Genomic DNA, 21,974 nt, shown 5'->3' with positions numbered 1-21,974 from the left:
GAGACAAACCCTGAGCAGAAATATTTTATTTTCCGAGTGGACAGTAGTTGATCCCTCTTGGATTCTGTGCTAGATTCAGTTCTTCAGGAAACTGGAATTTAATTTACAGTTTCTCTTTCCAGAAGTTGGTCTGTAGGTGGTTCACTGTTGTCATCATATACCTGCTTTTAGTTTGTTTCTGTGGCTGGTAGAGATAATGCCTCCATTCTCCATAAGGGCTTTCCCCTGCAGAGGTACAGCAAAGCCTCCACTTACTTGATTGCGCAAGAAATCTTTAAGATGCGTCATTAGGGGGGAAACAGAGCGTTAGGCATGAGCTAAGCAGCAGTGTTAAGAAAGGAATCAGTCCAGTTGTGTTGATTATTTTAGGCAGCTGCCATGCGATGGGGTGTAATTAATTAGGCAGTGCTGTGGAGCTTTAGCACATACAGAATCTATTTTATTTTAAACTAGTGCTGGCAAACGACAGATCAAATGACCAATAAAGAATAGAATTGATTTTTCTTTTGTTCCAGAACAGCACACCAAAATTCACAATATCTCATGCGGGTGATAGGCAATAAGATGTAATGAAAATGATAGATAAAGCATTAATGACACATTTCAGTGGTGATAAATTTAATTCAATTCTTATTAAGAGCTCCCTGGCCAGCACAACCATTTTGCGTTATATGATGGCACATGAATAATTAGTAGTTTAATATATAGGAGTAATTTTATAAAAGCTTTTTCTGCATCAAAAAAGCCTGTTTTATATGTGGAAAAGGGATCTTATCAATTAGTGCAACCGCATATATGTGTAAAAAGTACGTATATGGAAAGTGTGCATCTAGTGTTACACAACCTGTATGTGTAGGCATTCCCAGTGTGGGAGGAGCAGAGGCAGTGTTGTAATGTATGCACATATTTTATAAAATATGTGAGTGCACACGTAGAGGAGAGGAGGAGCAGCTCATTGGTTAGAGCAGTGGCTGAGAGCTGTAACGTATGCAGGGCTGCCGAGAGACTGGGCCGGGCCCGGGACAAGGCTGCCCCCAGGCCCGCCCCCACTGCCACCACCCCCCAGGTTATCTCCGCCCCCCCTCCCCGAGGCGGGCCTGGCGCCACAGTCCCACCCGCCTCCGCCACCGAGCCGGACCCCTTCCACCCGAACCCCCGCCAGCAGAAGTGCTGTCTTCTGACTCCGGCGTGCGCGGCCCACACAGACTCGCTCCTCGGCCCACACAGATGTGCTCCTCTCAGCTGATCTTCGCTGTACTCTGCAGGGCTTCTGTGCGTCTGACGTCCTGCATGTACAGGACGTCAGACGCACAGAAGCCCTGCAGAGTACAGCGAAGATCAGCTGAGAGGAGTGCGTCTGTGTGGTCCGCGCACACCGGAGTCAGAAGACAGCACTTCTGCTGGGGGGGGGGGTTCAGGTGGAAGGGGACTGGTGGCGGGTGGGACTAGGGCGCCGAGCCCCCCCCCCCCCCCCGGAGGCCCGGGCCCCGGGAATTTTGTCCCCCCTGTCCCCCCCTCTAGGCGGCCCTGAATGTATGCGCATATTTTATAAAATATGTAAGTGCACACGTAGAGGAGCAGCTCATTGGTTAGAGCAGTGGAGTTGTAATGTATGCGCACAGTGCCGTAGCAAGGGGGGGCGGTGGGGGCGGTCCGCCCCGGGTGCACGCCGCTGGGGGGGGTGCCGCGCGCCTGTCGTCTCTTCGTTTTCATGCTCCCTTTGCCCCGGAACATCCTGTTCCGGGGCAGAGGGAGCATGAAAATGAAGAGCCGGCAGGCGCGCGGCACCCACCCCCCAGCGGCGTGCACCTGGTGGGGGTTCTTACGCCGGGGGATCAGGGAGTTTTTCGCCGGGGGGGCGTCGCGCTGTTCCGTGGGGTGCTGCACCCGGGGGGGGCGGGGCGCATTGGCGATCCGCCCCAGGTGTCAGCCCCCCTAGGAACGCCACTGTATGCGCATATTTTATAAAATATATGAGTGCACACATAGAGGAGAGGAGCAGCAGCCCATTGGTTAGAACAGTGGCTGAGGTTGTAATGTATGCGCATATTTTATAAAATCTGTGAGTGCACACGTAGAGGAGAGGAGGAGCAGTAATGCCAGCTGAAAGGCTGGTATAAATGCTTGAGCCTAACTGTTGTCAGAGAAGGGAAACTGCGTAACTGATAATATTCTATAGCCTGTTCACATAAATGCTAGACACACCCCTGACCCACCCGTGCCCTTCCCAGACACACCCCCTTTCAGTTGCACACTGTAGATTTTGCATACTCAATTTGTTGGATACCAAATAATGCATCCTTTTACTAAGGTGTGCTAAAGGATTTAGTGCACGCTAGATGATAAGATGCTCATTATATTTCTATGTGTGTCTTATTTAGCATGCGCTAATTGTTAGCGTGCTCTAAATCTGTTAGTGCACCTTAGTAAAAGGACCCCTAAGTTATGTGTGTAACCGCAAATTAGTGCTAATTAATGCCTCTTGACACCAACTGATGCCAGTTTACTGAGTAACATAGTAAGTGATGGCAGATGAAGACCTGAATGGTCCATCCAATCTGCCCAACAGTCACATTCGTTATCAATTCAAGATTTAAATCAACAATGAATATTATTTATTGGTCATGGTCTTTCTTTGTTGTTTCTGGCACATAGATCGTAGAAGTCCGCCCTGCTCTGGCCTTATGTTCCAACTACTGGAGTTACCGTCAAAGCCCACTCCAGCCTATCCAAATCCACTTTGTCATTTGCGGGACAAAAAAAAACATAAAAGTCTGCCCGGCAGTGGCCTCATGTTCCAAACCACTGGAGTTGCCATCAAAGATCTCTCCAGCCCACCCTAAACTGGATCGACAAATGTGGGTCTCAGACTGTACAAGCCAGCACATCACCTGCTTTAGTTGATGCAGCCAGAGTCGCAATCTAAGCACTACTTCACATACAAGCACATATGCAACTCTTTAAGTTTTGTTTTTTGTTTCATTTGTTTTCTAATTAAAGATGCTATGTGTTCATCTCATGCCTTTTTGAATTCCAACAGGTTTTTTTTCCCCACCACCTCCCTCAGGAGGTCATTCCAGGCATCCACCATCCTCTCCAAGAAAAAGAGTTTTCTGATATTACTCCTACAACCCCACAACTTCAATTCATGTCCTCTAGTTTTACCACTTTCCTTTCTCTGGAAAATATTTGTTTCTATATTAATACCTTTCAAGTATTTAAACATCTGTTCCTCCTCTCCTCTCCTCTAGGGTATACATGTTCAGGTCTTCCGGTCTCGTCTCATATGTCTTTCAGCGCAAGCCCCATATCATTCTTGTCACCTTCCTCTAGACCGCTTCAAGTCTTCTTACATACAGCCTCCAAAAGTGAACACAATACTCCAGGTCGGGCCTCACCAATGACTTGTACAGGGGTATCAATACCTCCTTTCTTCTGCTGGTTACACCTCTCTCTATACAGCCTAGCATCATTCTGGCTACGGCCACCGCCTTGTCACACTGTTTCATCACCTTCAGATCCTCAGATACTATCACCCCAAGATCCCTCTCCCTGTCTCTGCATATCAGCCTTTCACCGCCTAGTACATGTGTCTCCCATGGATTTCTACTCCCTAAGTGCATCACTTTGCACTTCTTTGCATTGAATTTTAACTGCCAAACATTAGACCATTCTTCTAACTTCTGCAGATCCTTTTTCATGTTTTCCACTCTTTAAAGAGTGTCCAGTCTGTTACAAATCTTGGTATCATCCGCAAAAAGGCAGACCTTACCTTCTAACCCTTCGGCAATGTCACTCACAAATATATTGAACAGAATCGGCCCCAGCACCGATCCCTGAGGCACTCCACTACTCACCTTTCCTTCCTCCAAATTAATTCCATTAACCACTACCCTCTGGCATCTGTCTGTCAACCCGTTTCTAATCCAGTTCACCACTTTGGGTCCTAACCGTGTCAAAGGCTTTGCTGAAATCTAAGTAGATTACATCTAGCACCCGTTCTTGATCCAATTCTTTGGTCACCCAGTCAAAGAATTCAATCAGATTCATTTGGCACAATTTACCTTTGGTAAAACCATGTTGTCTCAGATCTTGTAACCTATTGGCTTCCAGGAAATTCACTATCCTTTCCTTCAGCATTGCTTCCATTACTTTTCCAATAACCGAAGTGAGGCTTACTGGCCTGTAGTTTCCAGATTCTTCTCTGTCACTAATTTTATGAAGAGGTACCAAATCTGTTCTTCTCTAATCCCAAGGAACCTCCCCCATCATCAAGGATTTATTAAACAAATCTTTAAGAGGACCCGCCAGAACCTCTCTGAGCTGATCTTGTCCGGTCCCATAATTTTGTCCACCTTCAATTTTTTAAGTTGTTCATAAAAACTGAACGGTTCTTTATCCATTCCATTCTCATATGTACCTTTACTAGTTAATTGTGGTTCTTCTCCAGGATTTTCTTCTGTGAACACAGAAGCATTGGTTCAGCACGTTTGCTTTTTCCTCATCATTCTCCACATAGCAGTTCACGGCATCTTTCGGTCTCACAATTCCATTTTTAGCCTTCCTACTTTTACTAATAAACCTGAAAAAATTCTTGTCGCCCCTCCTTACATTTCTAGCCATTTGTTCTTCCGTTTGCACTTTTGCCAGATGTATCTCTCTCTTGTCTTCTTTCAGTTTTTTCCGGTATTCCTCTCTTTGTTTTTTCTTCTTGAATTTTTCTGTATTTCATGAACACCAACTCTTTAGCCTTTAGTTTCTATTGGCTGTTATTGGTTGTTAAATGCCAATTAGCAGCCAATTATTATTACACACATAACTGAACCCAATGCACAACTGTGTGCATTAACCCTTGGATTCTATAAAAGGTGCCCAAGATTTATTGATCCCAGATTGGCACCCAAAATAATTAGTTAATGTGCTCCAATGATTTAATCATTGGTGCTAGCAAGTATTTGATCAGCACTAATTATGATCTGAACATCGGTCTGGTTGCGCAGTATTCTGTAACAATGGGCACCTAAATTGTATCATGTGCAACTCAAAAGGGGATGTGGTCATGGGAGGGGCATACGTTCGTCAGGGGTGTTCACAAAGATTTGCACAGTGTTTAGAGACTGTTCAAAACCAATATCTTTGGTGTCAGCTGAAATCAAATATGGGGCCGAAATTGGCTGCTCAGTTTTATCTGAAACCGAATCCAAAAACAAAAATAGCCTGGTTCTGGTCCCGGTCCTGCCCCTTCCTCCACTCAACCAGAAAAAGGCCCCCTTCTGGACACCCCTGGCAGCAGCAGACCCCCCTGATAGACACCCCTCACCCGGCAGAGCCCCCTCCTGGAAGTCCTGGCAGCGATTTTGAAGAAGGAGCCGACCCTGACCAGGAGCATTTGGATTTCTTGTGTGCCGACCACTCCACCAACAAAAAAGCAGGCCCAGGAGAGGGCTTGCCGCTTGATAGGTGTTTCAAGGAGAGGGCTTGGTGCTGGTGGGGTGTCCAGGAGGGGGGCCGCTGCCGGGGGTGTGTGTCTGGCGTGTGTCAGGACGTGCCGGCGAAGGGGCGGGAAAAGCCAAATTATCGAAACAAGATGGGCGTCCATCTTTCGTTTCTATAATACGGTCAGAGATGCCCAAATCTTGAAATTTAGGTCGTCCCTAGAGATGGTCATCTTTAGACTTGGTCGTTTCTGATTTTCGGCGATAATGGAAACTAAGGACGCCCATCTCAGAAACAACCAAATGCAAGCCCTTTGGTCATGGGAGAAGCCAGCATTCGTAGTGCACTGCACCCACTAAAACTGCTCCAGGGACCCTGCACACTGCTGTCATGGAGATGGGTATGATATTTGAGGCTGGCAAAAATATTTAAAAAAAATTTTTTGAGGGTGTGAGGGGATTAGTGACCACTGGAGGAGTAAGGGGAGGTCATCCACAATTCCCTCCGATGGTTATCTGGTCAGTTCGGGCACCTTTTTGTGGCTTCGTCGTAAGAAAAAAAGGACCAAGTAAAGTCGTCCAAGTGCTCATCAGGGACGCCCTTCTTTTTTTCCATTATGGGTCGAGGACGCCCATGTGTTAGGCACGACCAAGACCTGCCTTCGCTACGCTTCCGACATGTCCCTGGGAACTTTGGTCGTCCCCGCAACGGAAAGCAGTTGGGGACGCCCAAAATCGGCTTTTGATTATGCCGATTTAGGCGACCCTGGGAGAAGGACACCCATCTCCCGATTTGTGTCGAAAGATGGGCGTCCTTCTCTTTCGAAAATAAGCCTGCTAGTGTACCTGAATGTCACGCGCCTTGAGCTACTACTGAAAAAGGTGTGAGTAAAATTAATCCACACATTTTCGCCTTCTTCAGGGCAGTGTAGTTAATACACCATTGGATCTTGGAGCTGTACCTGATTATCTCTTGGAATAGGTGACTAAAGTCACCAGAAACCAGGGATGGACTGAGAGTACTCTGGGCCCCCGGGCACCAAGAGTACTCTGGCCCCCCCCCCCCCCCGATCGTCGCCACTCTCCGCTCCCCACTGCCGCCCCCTGCACCCCACTGCTGCCTTCCCTGTTCCCCCACATGCTACTGCTGCCCCCCCCCACATGCTACCGCTGTCCCTGCAGCCCTTACCTTCCTCCGTGTCCAGAAGCATGTCCTCCAATCTCCCCTTTCCCACCTTCTTTCATCCCTTCTGCTGCTGATGCCTGCGGTGGCCCCACAGTTTAAAATGTCATCTATGACCTCTCACGGTAGTCTTGCTCACGGCCACCATTTTAAACCACAAATCCGGCACAAGACACAGGCAGCGGCAGTGTGTGGAGGCAGCAGTGGCGGCAAGGGCAACCGGGCAGAGCCTCTGGGCCCTCTGGAGCCTCTGGGCCCTCAGGCACTGCCTGTTTGCCCAAATAGTCAGTCCGCCCCTGCCAGAACAAAAAATGAGGTTTTAATGAATTCTGTTAGTTAGAGCAAACAATTTATAATACAGCAGTCCAAACCCCAAGTTCCAGAAGTTCAAACATGTAACTTTTGCAGACTGCTTAGGGACCCATGACATAAAAAAAAATCGGCCATTCTCAACATTTTGGATCCACTACTTTAGTCCAGAGATGGTCACATATTATAAAGAAAAATAGGGTCTTTTATTCCCTTTATAAAATAGATGCCTTTTTATGGACTTCTCACGTCGGTGGCCTGTTATGAAATGAAACCCATAGGAAATATTGTTGTGTGTCAGAATTTTATGAACCTCTTTGCCCTTCCTGAATACTGTGAAAAGGCACATTTGGGTCCTGCAAGGAAGTGGTTAGTAGAAATGAGCATTCATTTGAAACACCACGGGAAATGTCAACACATTCTCCGTGTCATTGTTTGTCATTTTGAAATAAGAATGACAGGAAAATAATGAAATCTGGTGTTTTTTGTGTGTCATTAATAGTGTGCACTCTGCTGAAAGAGTGTGCTCTTTTTCAAAAAGTACACACTATCCATGAAGTGTGCACTATTTGCATAGAAGGTGCACTCTTTCCCAATATTGCTTGCAAGTGTGAACCATCGTGCATGTGTGAATTGCGCGTTCATGTTTGCACTATCAGGAAACAGGGTTCACTCTTTCTAAAAGAGCACACCTTCCTTGCAAATAGTGTGTACTCTTTCCCGATAGTGCTTGCAAGGGCGAACCATTGTGCATGTGTGAATAGTGTGTTCATGGCTGCACTATCAGGAAATGATGCACTCTTTCCAAAAGAGCACACCCTCCTTGCAAATAGTGTGCACTCTTTCCCGATATTGCTTGCAAGTGCGAACCATTGTGCATGTGTGAATAGTGTGTCCATGGTTGCACTATCAGGAAATGATGCACTCTTTCCAAAAGAGCACACTCTGTTTGCAAATAGTGTGCAGTCCTTGTGAATAGTGCATCCTTTTTGCAAAGAGAGAGCACACTCTTTTGGAAGAGTGTGTTCTCCTGTAATTAAAAAAAATGCCACCCCACCACACACACAAACAAACATTACCAGAAATCACACAGGAAACAGCACAACATGAAAAGGTTTGAGCTGTTCATCTCTATCGGTTAGCTTGCTGCAACACCTGAGCATGGGATGGGAAGGAAAACAGCTTTGGGGTTCTCTTGTTTAGGACCAAGACATCAAGTAGGAAAACCTCCAGTGACCACAACAGAATCTTGTTGTTCCAGAATTCAACAGTTTACTGAAACATTAGATGAGTGGTGTTCAGTTTACAAAAAGCAAAGTTTCTGTGTGTTACATCCAGAAGCAAAACCAAGTACATTCCAAGAGAGAGAGTCAGCCATTTACAGTCACAGAATCCTTTCCTCCCAACTCCCAGATTGCACTCCTTAGAAATACTCCATCTGGGACTCTTCCTACATTCGTACTTTATTTAATAGTACAGATCTTCTTTTCCCACCAAGAACTGGTCAGTGCTGTAGTTCGGAGGCTCAAAGCCCTAGAGGAGCAAGTGATATTCGGAGAGAAAAGTAGCATTTAAACAAAAAAATAAGTGAGGGGGCCTTTGAGCCCGTTTGTGTGCTTAAGGCACTGTCCCTTGGTAAAAGAAAGCCTGAATCAAACTGGGCCTTGAATATGCAACATAGGCTCAAAGGCCCCATACTAACTTTTGGCTTTATTACAGGTCTAGGAAGTGACAGTGGCAGGAAAGTTAGGGAAAGGAGATGCTAGACCATAAGGTGGGGGGGGGGGGGGCGGGTGCTGGACTACAGGAGAGGATGGAATTGAAAGAGAGAGGAAATGCTGGGCTGTGGGTGGGTGGGGATAAAGAGGGGGAGATGCAGGTACAGGAGAGGGGAGACAGAGACAAGGTAGATGCTGGCCACAGGGGAGGGGAGGGATAGGTTCCAACAGACATGGATGGAATCTTTCCATTACTGATCTCTTTATCTTTAACTAATATCAAAACATGCTCCATTCAAAGATGACCCTGCTCTCACATCTTCAGCAATAATTTTATCAACAGAGCAAACTGAGGCCAAACTATGCAGTAGCAAATATCTCTATTAGTGCAGTACAATAATTGAATATCTCATTTTTTCATTTGCAAATCTCGGGTCTTCCCAGAAATTAATGAATTGTCTAGATTTATAGAATAAGCCCTTATAATTGGTACATTACATAAAAGGTAACGATCATTTTTCCATTTACCCAATAGCGCCATCTGGTGTTTTAATTAATTTTAGCATTCAGCGTTTTATTCATATCCTGTGGAAACAAAGATATACAAAGAGACCCAGTAGTCTCTCTCTCTCTCTCTCTCTCTCTCTCTCTCCCCTAACATAATAATTTTTCAATACCATGTAGGATCTGACATTATCTTCTTCAGATCACAACAGACTGTTCTATAAAAACTAGAGATGTACATTCATTAATGTGCATTCAAGTCAAAAACGCACCTTAAATTTAATGCTTGCAAAATCAATTTAATGTGCATTGTCCTAAGAATTAAGATGTATACTATGAGTTGGAGTGTATTAAAAAGTTCTAGTCCATGTTAAAAATGTACAAATATTTAACTGAATATTTAAAAAAGAACTGAAAAAAACACCCCAAAATTTGGAAAAATGGTCAAAAGTCTGAAAATGAACAGAAAATCCTTTTCCCTGTGCATAAGCTTTGTAAAACACAAGTTCACCTACAGAAAATCTAACAAGCTAAACATCCAATTTTGCATAGGGAATTGTGATGTCAAAACTGGGATGTTGACAATCAACATATATTTTACAAAAGACTCAGGGGCCTTTTACAAAGCTGTGCTAGTGTTTTTAGTTTGCGGCAAATATTGGGCATCTCAGCATTTACCACCAGCTTATTTTTACTGCGAGCTAAAAACACTTTGTAAAAGGACCCCTCACTGAGCACAGAGCCTTTTCTACAATACACACATATGTACCAATGAACCTAGCGGGAACAGTCATTTTAGTACAAAGCACGTTCAGAAACAGAGTGGCATCACTTAGAACTTGGAACATGTAAGTACCATGTACCAGATTTTGCGAAAATGGAGGTCTGGTAACAGCTGGTTAAGGAGCCAGGCAAAAAAGAAAAAAAAATTTTAACAAGGTGATTTTCAAACTTTTTCACAGGTAAGCTCAATTGTCCCCCTCTATCACTCATGCAAACTCCAAGTTTAGATGAGTATTTATTTAGATTTTGCTCACACCTTTTTCAGTAGTACCTCAAGGTGAGTTACATTCAGGTACACTGGATATTTCTCTGTCCCAGGATAGCTCACAATCTAAGTTTGTACCTGAGGCAATGGAGAGTTAAGTGACTTGCCCAGGATCACAAGGAGCAACAGTGGGATTTGAACTGGCCACCTCTGGATTACAAGACCGGTGCTCTAACCACTAGGCCATTCCTCCACTTTGTCTCACGTTTGTGAAATGCCAGTGTTAAAAGTAGTCATGTATTGCATTTGAAAAATCAGAAATACATGCGCATTTTTCTGGCACTGTCCAAAGCACTCCCCATTACATGCCCTTTGAAAACTGTGTATGCTGCAGATCTAAACAATAAACAGAGGTTTTCTAAAAGAGCTATTTACGTGCATTGAGAATGTATACATGCGAATGCCACTATGAACATGTATAAAAGTTGAGTGAGCCTTCTAAAATGTAGGGGCCCTTTTACTAAGCGGCGGTAGGGCTACCGTCTGGGTAGTGCATGGAAAATCAGCACTACTGCTGGGCACTGAGTTTGCCAAATGCCATTTCCCATACCAGAAAATAAGTTTTATTTTCTAGTGTGGGAGTGGGAAGTATTCTCGGCGGTAATCGGGCAGCACCCTTACCACCTCCTAAATACGTGAAAATAAGGGCTCAGGCAGTAATGGTAGTAGTGCACAGCCACAAATGGGAAGATAGGGTTTTACGGCCATGGTAAAAAGTGGCCTTAGTGAGAGGCAATTCCACGCACCCAGACTACCATGGGCCAGTTTTTACTGCAGCTTAGTAAAAGGACCCCATTGATTTCTGTCATAAATTTGAATACCTGAAGCATCTCTGAAGATGGTATGTGTCATTGAATGAAATGCTCGTCGAACAGAAGAGAGGGAATCCAAAAGCACAGAAGGGGGAACAGGACTTGATATACTGCCTTTCTGTAGTTTTTGCAACTACATTCAAAGCAGTCTACACAGTGGCATAGTGAGGGCGGCTGCCACCCGGGGCGGTTCGCCGCTGCGCACTCCTCCCCCTGGGTGCAGCACAACACCCCCCTCAGTGCATCAACCCCCCCCCCCCCAAGTGCATTCTTGCCTGCCGTGTGCACGCTGCTGGGGGGATGACGTTTCCGCTGGTTCCCTGCTCCCTCTGCCCCAGAACAGGAAGTAACCTGTTCTGGGGCAGAGGGAGCAGGGAAACAGCGGAGCCGACACCCCCGCAGCGGCGTGCACCCGGGGCAGACCGCCCCCACCGCCCCGCCCTTGCTACGCCACTGAGTCTACATAGTATATACAGGTACTTATTTGTACCTGGGGCAATGGTTAGTCAAGTGACTTGCCCAAGGTCACAAGGAGCTGCAATGGGAATCAAACCCAGTTCCCCAGGATCAACGTCCACAGCACTAACCACTAGGCTAATCCTCCACTCTGGAATACCAAGCCAAATGAAAAAAGCACATTGGGCCTCCAAGGATAGGTTGGCATCTAAAGTTTATTGAAGAACCAGACACAGGCCGTGTTTCAGCGAAGCGCCTGCATCAGGGGTTGTCAGTATAGGCATTACAATCATGATGTGAATGAGATCCTATATTTGTTCAAAGATCAATAAGCATAACCAGCACATACACCCCCCAGATTCTATATATGGCGCTCAAAATTTTGTGCGGAAATTTGGGTATGCGGCCAAATTCTGCACGCAATTTTATTGACTATCAGACCAATTACAACTGATCATTGGGTGCTAATAATTACCATGCTAATTGGCAACAGCAGTATTCTATAAAGATGCGCGTGTAAATTCTAGTGTGTGCATCTGGAAAGCTTATTAAGATAAGTGCTATGCTGTGCTATATTACATTTTTTGTGAATAACTATGAAACACTGCATAAAATATATGCTATAAACTCAAAAAATCAGGGTGATCTAATGATGATTTGCACCGCAACCATTTTCCTCAATATGAAGAAAGAATGAGATGTTCTAATGGTGTGAGTTGCATTAAGATCTGATGATCCCCCCCAAAAAAAACAAAAAAAAAACATATTTATAAAAATGTACTACTGTTGTAGAATTTGTAGTTGATTTTCCTGCTGCAATATTAATGTTTGGGACACTCTATTTATCTCACATATATTCCTATGGGCATCTCTAGCATTTAAGTTGCGTGTGCCTTTGTAAAAGGACCTTTGTGTTTGTACCTGAGGCAATGGAGGGTTAAGTGACTTGCCCAAGATCAAAAGAAGCAACAGTGGGATTTGAATCAGGCAGTTCTGGATGTCAAGACTGGTACTCTAACCACTAGGCCACTCCTCCACTCCATTGAGACACTAAAAATATTCAGTGTCGGTGTCCACATAGGTAGCCAGGCAAGCAGGCACTGTTTCCTCTAAGCTGAGTGGGAGTCCTCCATCTACAGTCCTGCCAGTGGTGGGGGGGGGGGGGGGGGTGCTGTTTCATTATCACATTTTCAATAGTGAGGGACAGAGAAGCTCTGCAGGACTTTAGGGAACCTGTCTGTCCCTAGTGATTGAAAGTACAATATTGAACCCCCCCCCCTCCCCATCCCCACTGGCTGCAATGCAGTTGAAGGACTCCCACTCAGTTAGAGGGAACAGTGCAAGAAGAACCACATAAATAGCAGAGCTAACTTTGGGGCCCTTTTACTAAGCCTCGTAAGTGTCTACGCGTGCCCAACGCGTGCCAAAATGGACTTACCGCCAGGCTACCGCATGGCTCTTGCGGTAGTTAAATTTTTGGCGCGCTTCCGATATGTGCGGCCGAAAAACATTTTGGGCTGCGCCTAAGTGGCATTTTACGTGCGTAGGTCATTACCGCCCGGTTACTGCGTGAGACTCTACCGCTAGGTCAATGGCTGGCGGTAAGGTCACTGACCCAAAATGGGCGCGCGCGCCAATTTTGATTTTGCTGCACATCCATTTTCAGCAAAAATTTTAAAAAGGCCTTTTTTTACAGGTGCGCTAAAAAAATGGATCGGCGTGCGCCCAAAACCCGCACCTACGCTACCGCAAATCATTTTTCAGCACACCTTAGTAAAAGGACCCCTTTTTCTGATTAGCTATGTGGGTACAGCACTGAATATCGGCCATACCCACATAATTTCCAGGTACTGCGGGTGACCTGAATATTCAATACCTGTTCCTGAACGTGCAGCAGCATTGGCTGTCAGAGTCTAACTTAGCCACCGCTGAAACAATAAAACCAAAACAACCTGATGTGCACATCCCTAGTAATTTAGTCCTGAGCTATGTCCTAATAACAATAGAAATAGTATATGTTGCTGATTAAATCATGTTGCCATCTTCTAATCAAATTCAGATTTTGGTGGGGGAAGAGGGAATTGACTGGGTCCCAGCAGGGGCGTAGCCAGACAACAGATTTTGGGTGGGCCTAGGCAAGAAGTGGGTGGGCACCAAGTGTTCTCTCCCCCTCCCCTCAACCACCACCCAAAAAATATCTCAGCTGGTGAGAAAATGCTTCTTTCCATCTTGGCAGTCTGCAGCAGGCATCCACTGAAAACCGAGCATGCACAGGTGCCGTTATTGTGGAGAGTAGCGTTTTCGTTACCATCAGGGGGAAGTCTTCAGCTGGCGGAGCTTGGGATCCCCACCAGCTACTACTAAACATGTGCTACTGTTGGGTGGGCCTGAGCCCTAAGTGGGTGGGCCCTGGCTCACCCAGGCCCACCTGTGGCTACGCCACTGTGTCCCAGAGATGACGAGCAATGTTACTATAGATGGCCAACAAAAGTACATATGGGAATGGAGTACAATAGATGCCTCACTGTTAATGGAAGAAAGTGTTTAGGGACAGCTTGTAGAAAGTCAAAGCTGGATCAGATACATCCCAGGACACTAAGGGCCCTGTTTACTAAGCCACACTAGCGTTTTTAGCGTGCGCTGAAAAGCGCTAAATGCTAGAGTCGCCCATATATTCCTATGGGTGACAGCGTTTAGCGCGATAATCATTGGCGTGCACTAAAAACGCTAACGCACCCTTGGCGCTGCTTAGTAAACAGGGCCTAAGGGAACTCAGAGGGGTCTTGCGAATCTGCTGAAAGATATGTTTAATACGTCCTTGGAGATGGGAGAGATTCTACAGGATTGGAGAAGAGTAGCTGTAGTTCCTCTTCAAAACAGTGGTATGTGGCAGCGTGGCTCACAGCAGGCTGCAGGACCTCATAGAAGTGCATGTAAAAAGTTAAAAGTACTTTATGTACACCAAAAGGCTGTAGGCAGCTCTGTTACGTCACAGGCTTAGTCCTTTTAAGCAGAATCTCTTTCTCTTTCACAATATTGTCCCAGCCGTCAATATACTCTTCATAAGGTCTGGCTCCTAGCTAGGCCCAAACACTGTGGCAAAAAGTGCATCTCAGGTCCCTTCTGGACACACCCCAAACTTGTACACTTTAGGAATACACTGCAAGGTTCTCTCTTACCTTGGCAGAGGTTTTCAATCTAGTCCTCAGGGCATACCTGACTGGCTAGGTGTGCCTGGATGACTGGGTTGAAAACCTCTGTCCTAGAGGCTGAGTTGACTGCTTACAGTTTCTCCTCAGGTACTGAAGTCTCAGATGTCACTCCCTCAGAGACCTCTTCACTCAGGGGGCCTCTCTGAATGGTTCTGTTTTAGGGCATTTAACCCCCTCACTGCCTGAGCCCTGCCCTTCTGACTCAGCAGGTTAGTGCCACCTCCTATAAGGTGGTTCATCTTTAGCCTTGGTGAGGGAGTGATCCTATGGAAAGCCAGCCATGTACCACCCACTCCCTCACAGATGGGGAAAAGGAAATCTGTCCTGTTAAATATCAATATAGGAAGAGTCCCAGAAGGATTTTATCACTGTAAACAGTTGACTCTGTTTTGGATTGCATTTGTGTTTGCTTCTGAATGTAACACTACTTATCATTTCTATAGCGCTACAAGGCATACGGAGCGATGTACACCATACACAGAAGACAGTCCCTGCTCAAAAAGCTTGCAATCTAGATAAGACAGGTAAACAGACAGAACAATTAAGGGTAAGGGAATAAATAGGTGAGGACAAAGGACAGGGTAAGTGTCTTAGTCGTCAAAAGCAATGGTAAAGAGGTGGGTTTTGAGTTTGGACTTGAAAACGGCTAAAGACGGGTCTAGACGTACAGGCTCGGGAAGTTCATTCCAGGCATGAGGTTCAGCGAGATAAAAGGAACGGAGTCTTGAATTAGCAGTAGAGGAGAAAGGGACGGACAAGAGAGATTTATCAACAGAACGGAGCACTCAAGGGGGAATGTAGGGGGAGACAAGAGTGGAGAGGAACATTCAGGAACTCTGTTTTTTGTCAACTGAAGACCACTTATTTAAAGTTTCCGTAAACTGTTAAATTCTGGAACAAGAAGATTCTGCTGCGGTCACAAGATTTGAGGCAACATGGTTTTTACCAAAGTATATCATGTCAAATTATTTCTTTGATTGGGTGACTAGAGAACTAGACTGAGGGCACCTGCTGGATATGGTTTACTAAAGTCCCACAAGGAGTATCTCAGGTTTAGATTCAGCATTAGAGAACTAAGGCCAATGCCGGATAGACTTCTACGGTTTGTGTCCGGCAAATGTGAAAATACAGATGTAGATTCAGCAACTCCAATATTAGGGAACTAAGGCCATTGCTGGCTAGACTTCTACAGTCTGTATCCCGCAAATGGTTTATGATTTATTTAGAATTTGTTTTGACTGCTTCATTAGTTAAAGGCCTGTTAAAGCGGCTCACAAAAACTTCATCAATACAGATTAAAGTAGGAAGGAACTCCATTTTTGTATAGGACAGGGTTGTTGACACATTCATAGAACTAGAAGAGGATAAAACATAATAATGTTTATTTATATATTAGAATTTATTCACCGCCTTTTGAAGGAATTCACTCAAGGCGGTGTACAACAAGAAGAACTCAAACATAAGCTATAGACAATTACCGTAGTAAAAATATTCAAACAACAGTACAAATTATGGCATAGTATGCTACCTTATAATGCCAACACAATACACAATAAAACATTTTAATAGACAGCATAGGGTGTAATGTATAAGATGAAATGTATAGATAAGATAAAGTAACAGGTGTAAGAAAATAAAGAACTAATTTAAATGAAAGTTCCAAATTAGGTCAGAAAGGTATTTGAACATTATCTTAGGATAGGGGTGTGTGTGGCATGTTTTCCTAACTAATAGGCAGGGCCGGTCTTAGGCAGGGGCGACAGGTGCGGTCGCACAGGGCCCCGCGCCTCCAGGGGCCCCACAGTGCTTCTTCTTGCTCCTCGCCATTGCTGGGATCTGACTCATTGCCTCTCCCCCCCGAGCAGCAGAGTGTCCTGGCACATACCCGAAGCCGCCCTGGTAGTCTAGTGGAGTCTTCGGAGCATGAAAGATTCCCAGTCTTTCCTGTCCACTGCAGGTGCTGACCCCCTTGTTGCCCCACTGGTCTTTAAAAATGGCTGCCCAGACTTCCAGCATCAGCCTCACGACACTTTGAGGCTAGGTGGGGGCGGGGAGGCCCCGCCGAACTGGTCGGCACAGCCAGGGCCCCGCAATTGCTAAGACCGGCCCTGCTAATAGGACAAAATGATTTACAAATGACAGAATATCAAAAATTAACAGAAACAGCTTTAAAATATAAATTCTAGTCTAAATTAGTATTCAGTTTTCTAATTTGGAAATCAGATTAGGTGTACAATTTTTATTTCCGTTTCAAGATTCGATTTCAATTCCCACAGCTAGGACTGCCAATCGCCTCCTAAAAAGTAGCCAAAAGCAATTTTAAATAAGTGAGTTTTCAGACCTTGCTTGAACAGTCTAAATTATTGTTGAGATTTTAAGAATAATGGTAGGTCATTCCACAGTTGGGGAGCAAGAAAATAGCATGCACTGTGGATTCCTATTGTGCCTGGGATGGACCGGGGAGCACAAGTAGTCAATGGTCATTATGAAAGCATAAGCGTCAAGCAGGTGAATATGGAATAGTGAGAGACAGCAGATAAAAGCAAAAAGACAGATGTAGATTCGGCAACTTCAGTAGCTGAGAAATAAGGGGCTCTTTTACTAGGTTGAGGTAAAAGGGATCCTGTGCTAATGGCAGCAGCTGTTTTTGCCAGGCGCCAGGGCCCCTTTTACCGCAGCTGGTGACAATAACCAAAAATAAAACGGCAGCGCGGTAAGTTCGCACTTGCCACACGGTCACTTCGGGGTCAGGCACACCGAAAATCAGTGCTCCGTAGGTGTGGATGACGAGAATCCGCAAGCCACGCCAGCCGAAGATCTCCTCCCGGCAGAAAGAACACTACGCCGGAGCTGCTGCTGCCCTCCCCCTTGCGCACGCGCAGAGGCTGCCCATGTCAGTGGTTCCAGTACACTGCCAACAGCTGCGGAGGGTGTAAGTGTTCTTTCTGCTGAGTGGAGGTCTTCGGCTGCCAGGGCTTGTGGATCAAATCTAAGAAAACAGGAGGAGCCTCCACGGAGAATCAAAGCAAAACAGCAAAAGTAGAGGCTGACAAATGTGCAAACTAATAGGGAGATATTCATATCAAGAAGCAGTTTATTCAGAATATTCATACCAAGGACTGTGTTTCGGGGCCAAAGTGCCTGCCTCAGGGGTCACAAAGTGTTGCTTGCTGATCGGTTGGCTGTTTCTTTGTTCTCTCTGTGGATTAACTTGTTTTTATAACCACGTGTGTACATAAAGGATTTATTCAAGTCAATCAGCTTCTTCTCAGGGCTTGTGGATCACCACTAGCTCAGGTATTTCTTTTGGTTTGATGGGGGGGGGGGGGGGGTAAGAGCATCAGGTCCAAGGAGATCGGGAAGAGCACTGAAGGGGGACCAAGGAAGGTGGGGAAAAGATGAGTTTTCAAGCCCACACTGTTTGCGCTCAGGCAGGGTGGGGGCCGCAGCTGCCAAAGTTGAGGAAGGAGTGAGGGCAGCCTGAGTGGTGGTGGTGGTGGTGGTGCATTCCGCTCCATGGATAAATCCTTCTTATCTATTCCCTTCTCCACTACTGCCAACTCCAGACTTCGCGCCTTCTGTCTCGCTGCACCCTACGCCTGGAATAAACTTCCTGAGCCCCTACGTCTTGCCCCATCCTTGGCCACCTTTAAATCTAGACTGAAAGCCCACCTCTTTAACATTGCTTTTGACTCGTAACCACTCGCCTCCACCTACCCTCCTCTCTTCCTTCCCGTTCACATTAATTGATTTGATTTGCTTACTTTATTTATTTTTTGTCTATTAGATTGTAAGCACTTTGAGCAGGGACTGTCTTTCTTCTATGTTTGTGCAGCGCTGCGTACGCCTTGTAGCGCTATAGAAATGCTAAATAGTAGTAGTAGTAGTAGTAGTAACAGGGCGGAGTTGGTGGTGGCGGTGGCCCTGCTCTGTCTGTCGCGGCCCTGGAGTATTGAAATATGAAAGTGAATGTCCAGAGTCCATCTCTATCATTAAACATGGAAAAGAATTCTGACAAGAAGAAAGAATGTGTTAGAAAAGGAAACACAGGAAGAGAAAAATTCTTCAAAGAATTAGATCAGCAAATGAAGAAAAGCAAGTGTCAAATGCATAAATACAACGGAAAATACAAACTGTTACCCCAGGGACCATTCGTTGATCAAAACTGGACACATGAATGGTTAAGGAGAGCTGAATTGAAACCTAAGAAATAGAAATAGTAATTAAGAGCTGCAGCCTAGAACAGCGGGTGAGATGATTCCCAGTAAACAGAGAAAAAAGTAGTACAACTCACATCTGTAGATTCTGTAAGAAACAGCTGGAAATAGTTACTCATCTCATAGCTGGCTGTGAAGTTTTGATGGCAGAAATTTTCTTTACAAAAAGGCACAATATGGTGGTGCGTCTTCGTCTACTAGAACTTTTGTAAACATTGCTGTACCACAAACCACCAGGATCACCTAACAAAATGATGGAGAATGAAGAGGTTACGATCGCCTGGGGCATCCCCATTCCAACTGATAAAAAGCTGAATTATGAGGAAACTAGACACTGTGGTAAAAGAGAAAACTATCAGAACAGCATTGATCATAGCGACGTCAGCATTGATCATAGCGACTACTCTGTGAATCAGGTGGTGAGAGAGAAGATTCTTAAATGCCAAGAACTGTTTTAATTCAGCTGCCGAAAGGGGCTGGATTGAAGGGCCTGCGCTCCTGCCCCCAACGACTACCACGGACCACCAAGGCTACAGGTAGGCCCAGGGGGAGGGCCTACCTGGACTGCTAGGGGCAGGGCGGGCGGTACATGCCGTGAGCTGGGGGAGGGGGAAGGGGAAAGGAAAGAGGGTCATTGCAGGAAGGGGCTCTGGGGCTTTTTTTTAATTAAAAAGAATATAAAGTTATGAGGGTGGCCCAATATTTAGGTCTGGGTCCCGCATAGCTAGCTTTAGAGCTGTCCTAAATTTGGTGGCTTAGCTATGCAGGTCCCGGCACTGAATATTACCACATCTGCATATCCTTGGGCTCCTCCCTAACACCGCCCCCCTCCCCGTACCGCCCTTGACCTGTCCCTTCTTTTTGGCAACAAGTGATTTAAGCAGGCAGGAGCCTCTCTTACCCGCGTAAATCACTTTGAATATCAGGGTCATTGTCTTTGAAATGTTCTTTAAATCCCATTAAGGGTCTCTTCTTCTAAAATACGTTGTTTTGGGCTTAATGTGCTGTAACACGGAATTTTAATGTGCTGCAAGCCTAAATTAACACTGCATCCCAGTATTTTGCACTGCAGGTTGTAAGTTAACAGTCAGGTTAATGTGCAGTACCGGCTCCAGGTTAACATAGAAGCACTTAGGGGGGAGCTGTACAAAATGGTGCTCAAAAATTGGCAGTAAATGTAATTCGATAAAAGGGAAGTGAAATGGGACTTGATGTACTGCCTTTCTGTGGTTTTGCAACTACATTCAAAGCGGTTTACATATAGTCAGGTATTTATTTTGTGCCAGGGGCAATGGAGGGTTAAGTGACTTGCCCAGAGTCACAAGGAGCTGTAGTGGGAATCGAACTCAGTTCCCCAGGATCAAAGTCCACTGCACTAACCACTAGGCTACTCCTCCACACATAGAAGGCACTTAAAACCATTGGAGCCGACTCTGTGGGTGCTGTGGGTGCTTGCGCACCCCCAATATTGAGAAAATTCCTTGTATGTGTCCAGGGAGGGGTTATTTCCATTGGGCTTAGCACCCTCAATAATTTTGAAAAGTTGACTCCTATGCTTAAAACCAATTCCCGTACCTAACGTTTGGCTTATGCCTGCTGAAACCTGGTATAAATGCTGGCACCCAAGTTAGGCACACTGAGACAATATTCTGTAAGACCATGTGTAACTTTGTGGAATGCCCTTCTCATAAGTACATAAGTAATGCCACACTGGGAAAAGACCAAGGGTCCATCGAGCTCAGCATCCTATCCACAACAGTGGCCAATCCAGGCCAAGGGCACCTGGCAAGCTTCCCAAACATATAAACATTCTATACATGTTATTCCTAGAATTGTGGATTTTTCCCAAGTCCTTTTAGCAGCGGTTTATGGACTTGTCCTTTAGGAAACCGTCCACCCCCTTTTTAAACTCTGCCAAGCTAACCGCCTTCACCACGTTCTCCGGCAACGAATTCCAGAGTTCAATTACGTGTTGAGTGAAGAAACATTTTCTCCGATTTGTTTTAAATTTACTACACTGTAGTTTCATCGCATGCCCCCTAGTCCTAGTATTTTTGGAAAGCGTGAACAGACGCTTCACATCCACCTGTTCCACTCCACTCATTATTTTATATACCTCTATCATGTCTCCCCTCAGTCGTCTCTTCTCCAAGCTGAAAAGTCCTAGCCGTGTCCTGCCTAAGCGGAAACAGGAAACTTCTTCACGGGAGGCGGGACGAGACAGGAAAAAGGAACTGTAGCCAGCAGAGCACTGTCTCTTGTTCACTGCTGCAGGAGGGGGGCAGCAGTGGTGGCAGGGGGGAGCAGCAGCTGCAGTTGGGGGTTGCGCTGGCAGTGGTGCCCTGAAGATTGTTTGCCCTGGGCCTAGCTTTGTCTCTCTGTGGCCGTGAGCACATCAATTCTAGTATTCTATAAGATGAGTATATAAGTACTAAGCATGCCCCCGACCTGCCATGCCCCTTCCAGGACCATACCCCCTTGCAGTTGCGTGCTGTGCTTTTGTGTGCCAAAACTCAATGATATAGAAGAACCTATTGTTTCCAAAGTACTGCAGGCATACAATCAAAGGACTCAACATTTGGTTTCATTTTCACTTTAAAGAGCATTACATGACCACACACATTATATATTGTTTCCTACCCCTGCAAGTGTTTCCCATTATTGCACATTTTAACACTTTTTAGTAATAGATTTTCTTCACTATCCTGCTTATAATTGAAATAGAAAAACGCCTATATTGTGACCCAAATCGGGAGATAGACGTTTATCTCACAAAAACGAATAAAGCGGTATAATCGAAAGCCGAATTTGGACGTTTTCAACTGCACTCCGTCGCGGATGCGGACAAAGTTGATGGGGGCGTGTCGAAGGCGTGGTGAAGCCGGAACTGGGGCGTGGTTATCGGCCGATCAGAGATGGGCGCCTTTCGCCGATAATGGAAAAACAATATGCATTTTTAGCGAGAATTTAGGGCACTTTTCCTGGACCCTGTTTTTCCACGAATAAGGCCCCAAAAAGTGCTCTAAATGACCAGATGACCACTGGAGGGAATCGGGGATGACCTCCCCTGACTCCCCCAG

This window comes from Microcaecilia unicolor, chromosome 9, assembly GCF_901765095.1.
Source record: "Microcaecilia unicolor chromosome 9, aMicUni1.1, whole genome shotgun sequence".
Taxonomy (NCBI): domain Eukaryota; kingdom Metazoa; phylum Chordata; class Amphibia; order Gymnophiona; family Siphonopidae; genus Microcaecilia; species Microcaecilia unicolor.
Note: the sequence above shows the minus strand (reverse complement) of the source record.